This window comes from Bos indicus, chromosome 14 (genome assembly GCF_029378745.1).
Source record: "Bos indicus isolate NIAB-ARS_2022 breed Sahiwal x Tharparkar chromosome 14, NIAB-ARS_B.indTharparkar_mat_pri_1.0, whole genome shotgun sequence".
In the NCBI taxonomy this organism is placed as follows: domain Eukaryota; kingdom Metazoa; phylum Chordata; class Mammalia; order Artiodactyla; family Bovidae; genus Bos; species Bos indicus.
This window is the reverse complement of record NC_091773.1, coordinates 61972489-61979004: the sequence shown is the minus strand read 5'-3', so window position 1 is coordinate 61979004 and position 6516 is coordinate 61972489. Positions and strand designations below refer to the sequence as shown.

The 6516-nt window shown below is 51.1% G+C and overlaps 1 long non-coding RNA gene across 2 annotated transcripts; it reads left to right on the top strand.

The window, feature by feature from the left end:
- Window positions 1–232: 232 nt before the first annotated feature.
- LOC109568292 (uncharacterized) lies at window positions 233–5797 on the top strand. 2 transcript variants are annotated; one of them, XR_002182222.2, is made up of 3 exons: window positions 276–599; window positions 5000–5158; window positions 5392–5797. It is a non-coding gene; the product is annotated as an uncharacterized lncRNA (long non-coding RNA). The 2 variants fall into 2 exon arrangements; XR_011570645.1 differs by having other exon boundaries at window positions 233–599; window positions 5000–5797.
- The last annotated feature ends 719 nt before the right edge of the window (window positions 5798–6516 follow it).

Below are 6516 nucleotides of genomic sequence, written 5' to 3'. Positions count from 1 at the left end.
GCATGAATTAGGCTTGTTGATTGAATGGTGGAAACAAGTGTGTGTGAGGCCAGGCGGGGTTCAGCATCACACTTCCCAGGATATCATGAGCAGCTGCAAAAAACACACGGAATTTCTGACCTCACCAGGTTTATAACCTTGCTCTGGTAGAGTCTCCTAGATAGTCACTGATGTCTCTTCTTCCCTTCTTTTAAAATAATAGTTTTAGGTGGGAACATGAATCTTCAGCTAAAGACTACATTTCCCAGCTTCCCTTGCAGCTAGGTATAGTCATGTGACTGAGTTTTGGTCAATGGGATATAAGCACAAATGATTTCTGTCCTCTTGATTGGGTGAGCATTTCCTTGTCTCCCTTTCCTCCTTACCATCACCTGGGAGATCAAAAGAACTACAGCAGCTTTGGAGCCAGAGGTGGAATCTGTGCAAGAAAAATGGTAGAGTCTCCCTAAGAGTTCTGGATTGCTGACCTGCAGGCAAATACATTTCTATTTTGTCTAAGCCATTGTGTCTGGAGGTTGTTTTATCACAGCAGCCCAGCCTGGATCCTACCATTGAAATGAGCAGTGGCAACAGCTCCAGTGGGTTGACTTCTAAATACAGTAAGTATATATGATTTTCTAACATCCTTTAAGTACTAATACACCAGAAACGGTCACCTGTAATCCTCACACTAGCCCTTTGAGATGGGCTTCTCCCAAGTTCTACCCTTTCTCTGATCAGGAAATAAATCAAAGTGCCTGAAATCAAGGTGGCTGTGGAAGCAGAACATCCACAGAAAACCAGAACTGGGATGCAGAGCTAAGGCCATTCAACTCACTCATTCAGCAGCTAGATGTTTACCAGGCTCTGAGCTCGGCACTGGAGGCACAGCAGTGAGCCAGACGACTAGCTCCAGACCTCGTGAAGCTTGCTGCCTCCATGGGGGACATCCAGGCTAATCAGAAAAGCATTTGGGAGATAGGTAATCACAGTGGGCATGAGGTGAGGAAGGAAAAGATTACAGGACCAAGGTTGCCAAGAAGCTTCAGGCAGGGCACAAGGAGCCAGGTATGGAAGACACAGTAACTAGGATAGGGGCGGGACTTCTGGGAGCTTGGAGAGATGGCCAAGTACTGACCTCCTCCACATGGGCACTTAGGTGGCCCACCGACACAAGAAGGCCATCCGCGTATTTATTATGCCGTCCTATGAGTGTGACATCTCAGTGAAGAACAGTCCTAAAAATTCTGTCTCCTGAAAATCTGAGATAGACTCCTTCTTACCTCCTTGGTTTTACTCGAGATGATTATTTTCCAAATGTGTCTTAAAAAGAAAGCACTCCTATTTCAACTACTAACAGCGATAAACAAAAATTCCACCATCTTCTTACTAGAAAGGTAGCTTTCTGTGGTTGAAGAGCTCAGAGCCCACTTGATGACTCTTAAAAGAGACAGACTGTGAACCGGACCCCTATCTCTTTGTGCCTGTCTGAGGCTGAGAAGTTTCTGGAAGCATGTCTAGTTTATCATTTAGGGATAGATTTGCCTGGGAGTCTCCCACAGATAAACCTAAGTTCTAAGGCCTGACACATTGTCATTTCCCGAGATTACTATATTTGTTTTTGCAGTCCTCCAGCTTGAACAAGGGAGTCGACAAGGTGGAGTTATATTTTATGGAAGGATTAGCAGTTTAAAGCAGCTTCCCTGGTGGCTCAGTGGTAAAGAATCCACCTGCCAAGCAGAAGACGTGGTTTCCAACCTTGGGTTGGAAGACTCCCTGGAGAAGGAAATGGCAACCCACTCCAGTATTCTTGCCTGGAGAATCCCATGGACAGAGGAGCCTGGTGGGCTACAGTCCATGGGGTCGAAAAAGAGTTGGACACAACTTAGTGACTAGACAACAACAAGCAGTTTAATGAGTAAAGGAGCAAAGATCTGTGTGTCCAGTCAGCAGTTCAGAAGTGAGCTGCAGGCTGTGGGGGACTTTTTACGTGTAATGATTCTCAGCCCAGCCCTTGGGTTTGAACCTCTATATGAGCATCAGCTTCCTCCCACAGCAGACTTATCCCAGGGCCTGGGAGTCTGCAGGTGAGGCTCCCTGTATGGCTTCCTGGTGAGTGAGTGCTGCTACTTTTCTCCTCCACAGGAATCTGGGCCTCTGGTGGGGGGGGCAGGAGCAGGGGGCAGGGTGTGTGCTGAGCAAGCAGGCCTTTGCCGGCCCATGTGGGTGATATCAGTGCGGCCGGGAGGGAGCAAAGTCAGGCAGCTGGGAGGGGACAGTGGCTGTGGGGGTGATGTACAGTGAGGCCCACTTGGGAGCACCCCAAGCAACAGTCTATAATCCAGACAGTCACTGGGAAGCAGGCCCCAGCCTTCAGCCCCAAGGGCGAGCTCCCTTGTGATCAGGGAAAATGGGCTGGTGGGGCCTCGGATGGGAGCCAGCGCCAGGCCTGTGTGATGGCCTCACTCCAGGAACAGAGGCAGAGGCCTCGAGGGGAGCTGAGTCAGAGCTCCAAATCCCCACGCCTCTGGCCTTCACCCTGACCAGCCCCTCCGTCCTCCCTTCTCAGGCTGACACCACCACCCCCACCCCCCCAGCAGCCAAGAGGCTCAGCGGCTCCAATTCAGGCTACCCAGCAGCTGCTCTGGCCCCAGGAAAGAAAACCACCCTGTCTCTCTGATCAGGCAGCCACATTGGGCAAGGATGCACACGCACAAGCAGGCATGCACACTCACAAAGCAGTTCAGGGTACTAAATTCTAGCCATGTGCTTTAAAAATAGAAAGCAGAGATATAATAGCTAGTCAATGAAGGTTTGCCAATTGCACTATGCAAGTGTTCACAGAAGAGAGGCGGTGGTCATGCCCTATGTTGTTCAAGGAAAGGGAAGAGAGGATTCAAGGGGAGAAAAGGCAAAGGAGAGGGAGTGGCAGTGAGATGAGATGAAATGAGGACACGGAGGAAGCCCACTGGGCTTTGCGGGCATCCGGGGCACCCCACACCAGCCTCTCTTCTTGTCATAACTGGGCACCTACAGTGCGCAGGCTCTCTACATCCCTCATTTATTTTGATTTTCACAACAAACCTGGGAAGGAGGGGAAGAGTAGCCCCATTTTGTAGATTAAAGGCTCACGGAGAGGCTAAGTGATGTGAACAGGGCCATTCTGTGGATCCAGACTGGAGCCAGCTCTGCTTGACTCCTGGATCCCTGCGCTCTCCCAGTCTCCACCCATCTCCCTCACTGGCTCCGTCTCATGGCCGGTATCCCAGTACCTTATCTGGGTCTGAAACTCTTAACGCTTCCCACAGTGTCTGACATGCAGCAAGTCCTCAAGAAATGTGCAATGAATGAGAGAAGAGAGGATGTGGGGGCAGGTGGAGAGGAGAGAGTGATTGCACTGTTGCTGAGATTGGGAGGGAAGAAAGAACAGCAGAGCAGCCCGGGTCAGGAGCCTATTTCTACAGAATCTGTGCATCCGCCATCAGCTGGCTGGGCCGGGGGCAGGGGTGGTGCAAAACTGCGGCCTCCGCTGCAGGTTTCCTCTTGCCCTGCTCAACTATCCGGCAGAGCTGAGCTTCGGAGGGACTGGGTGGAAGGGAGGGAGGCACGGCTGAGTAGGGGCCAGCTGGGGCGTCAGACCTAGCATTGGCAGTGGATACATTCCACCGTGCAGCCCACAGACCCTCCCTACTGATTGCCCTCAGGAATCACCTGGGGAGCTGCAAAAACAACAGCAGTTGGGCCCCCGCCCCAAGGTCTGCATTCACTGGCCTGGGTTGGGTCCCGGGCAGCAGAATTTATTACAAGTCCCACAGGTGGCTCCAGTGTGTAGCCTGCATTGAGAACCTCTACAAGCCCAACCTACCATATACACCTGCCCCTACTACAGGTGACAAGCAGAGTTTATACGAGAGTAAGGGCTTCGGAGTTGTCACTGCTAAGGGGCAGAGGTGTGATGGGAACTCAGATCTGACCTCAGAACTCCAGCTTCCCCATCCAGCACACAAAAGCCCATCCACTGGGACACCCTGACTGGGATCGCCGGGGGTTCTGTTTCAGAAGGCTAGAGTCCCCCGGCTCACTCTCACATCTCAGGGGCACCCCATTCCTTAGCCAGGGAGACCAGCAGGAGTTCATGACAAAGCTGCCATGTGTAAGCTCTTCCCATTCACAGAGCTTCTCCCACATATTATTCCTGTTTGGTCCTCACACTTGCACCACGAGCTGAACCCAGCAGGAATGATTAAGTCCACTCAACAGTGAAAGGAACTAAAGTTCTGAGCAGCTAAATAATTTGGCCAAGGTCACAGAGCTAATTACTTGGCCCAGGGGAGACTAGAATCCAGGTCCTCAGTCTCTAACAGCAAAACTTATTTTCCTAGCTTGTTCCTGAGCTGAGGTTTTGACATTTGGCGGCTCAGATGGTAAAGAATCCACCTGCAATGCGGGAGACCTGGGTTCGATTCCTGGGATAGGAAGATTCCCTAGAGACGGGAACAGCTACCCACTCCAGTATTCTTGCCTGGAGAATTCCATGGACTGTATAGTCCTTGGGGTCGCAAAGAGTTGGACACGACTGAGTCACTTTCACTTTCCGTAGAAGAAGGCACAGTTGGTGACAGAGCAGGCAGCCCAGCTCAGCATGGTCGAGGGCAGGGCTGCCCTTGAGTAGCCTAGAGAGTTGTTGTTCAGTCGTTCAGTTGCATCCGACTCTTTGTGACCCCATGGACCTCAGCACGCCAGGCTTCCCTGCCCTTCACTATCTCCCAGCGTTGGCTCACACTAATGTCCACTTAGTCAGTGATGCCATCCAACCATCTCATCCTCTGTCATCCCCTTCTCCTCACTAGAGAACAGCACTTGGGAAAGTGCTGCACCTCTGTGCTTATGGAAGTGTTGGTTACTCGGATTGTTATTACAGGGCACTTAAGTGTTCTGGGCCCTGCTGAATCAAAAACCAGGAAACACTGCATGGCAAGTTCAAGTTTTAGTGGGATTTCTTTCTTTCTTTTAAAATCAGGATTGAAGACCTGTTCGTATGTATCTTTGTTTTGAAGCAAACTCCTGAAAGGTCACCGCATCACCCAGGGCAGGGTGTGAGTGGCTTGGTCTCAGAGCCTTCCTGCCTGCTGGAGAACCCGCTCTCTGACCTCTGGCAAATCCTATAACCTTGGCAGAGGTGAGTCCATCCTGTTGGAAGGGGTGTGGTTAGAAACCAGCTTGAGTGTTGCAGGATGAGACTTCTGGGTATGCAGGTGTCAACAAAACATGACTGGGAGGATAATTGCTGCTTGCCATAGGCCCCGGGGACTTTTGACTCACCTGTCTTGGCTATATGGCATTGTTAAGAGGCCTGAGAAGGAGGATAAGTAAAGAGCTGGAAAACCAGGAGACATTCCCACGTGTCCTCAGCTGACTCCGCTAGAGCAGGAGCCTGAACTCCAGAAGAGGATCCAGTGGCACAGTTGGTTTCTCATACAACGTCCCATCCCTCGTCCAGGCTGCTCGGATCCCACGAGGGCACAGACGGGAACATGAGGGCAGGTGGAGGGTCTAGGCCGCCGGGGGCCCCGGTGCCCAGCCTCGCCCACTGCTGGAGAGCAGCCCTAGGAGGCGGCCTCCATATGCAGCTCTCTGTTCTAAACGCATCTCTCTGGGCTAAACTTGTGGAAGTTCTTTTTATTTTTCCTTCTTTTTGCTGGCTCACAGTTTCTCAGTTGAAAAGTGAGTATATCCCTGGAAAGGATTGGATCCAACCACTGAATTCATTTTAATAAACATTGAAATGAGGGATTATGAGCTTGCCCAAGGTACAAGGTACAGAGTGAGAAAGACTCCATCTTTGCCCCGAGGGAGACTGGGTTCTCCGCCTTGCCCTGCCCTCTTTCCATCTTCTCCCTGTGCTCCCTACACCACCCTTCACCCTCACTGAGAATCCCACTGATGCCTGCCCTGATGCCTTTGCACATGACGTTTGATGTTCTTCCTCCCTTCCCACCCCTACCTCCAAAGGCACCAAGTCTTCGAGATGGAGCGTCATGAATAAATGATGTTTGTGTGTGTTAGCTGCTCAGTTGTGTTCGACTCTTTGTGACCCTGTGGACTGTAGCCCACCAGGCTCCTCTGTCCATGGAATTCTCCAGGCAAGAATACTGGAGTGGGTAGTCCTCCCCTTCTCCAGGGGATCTTCCCAACCCAGGGATTGAACCTAGGTCTCCTGCAGTGCAGGCAGATTCTTTGCCATGTGAGCCACCAGGAAGCCCAACTGATATTTACTGAGGACCTACAAAGTATCGGGCACTATGCTAAGCATTTTATATTCATCACTCCTAAGTGCTCAGAGCAGCCTCGTGCGGTGTGTACTGTTAGCACCCCATTTTACATGATATTATTGAAGTTGGCATGGCTAGTTACAGGTAACTCTAAGTGGCAGGGCTGGATTTAAAACCTGTGCTGCCTGATTCCATACCTATGGTCTTGCCAAACAGCCTCTAAGATCACCTAGGAAGTGACAGGCTCACTGTACCTTAAGATGCA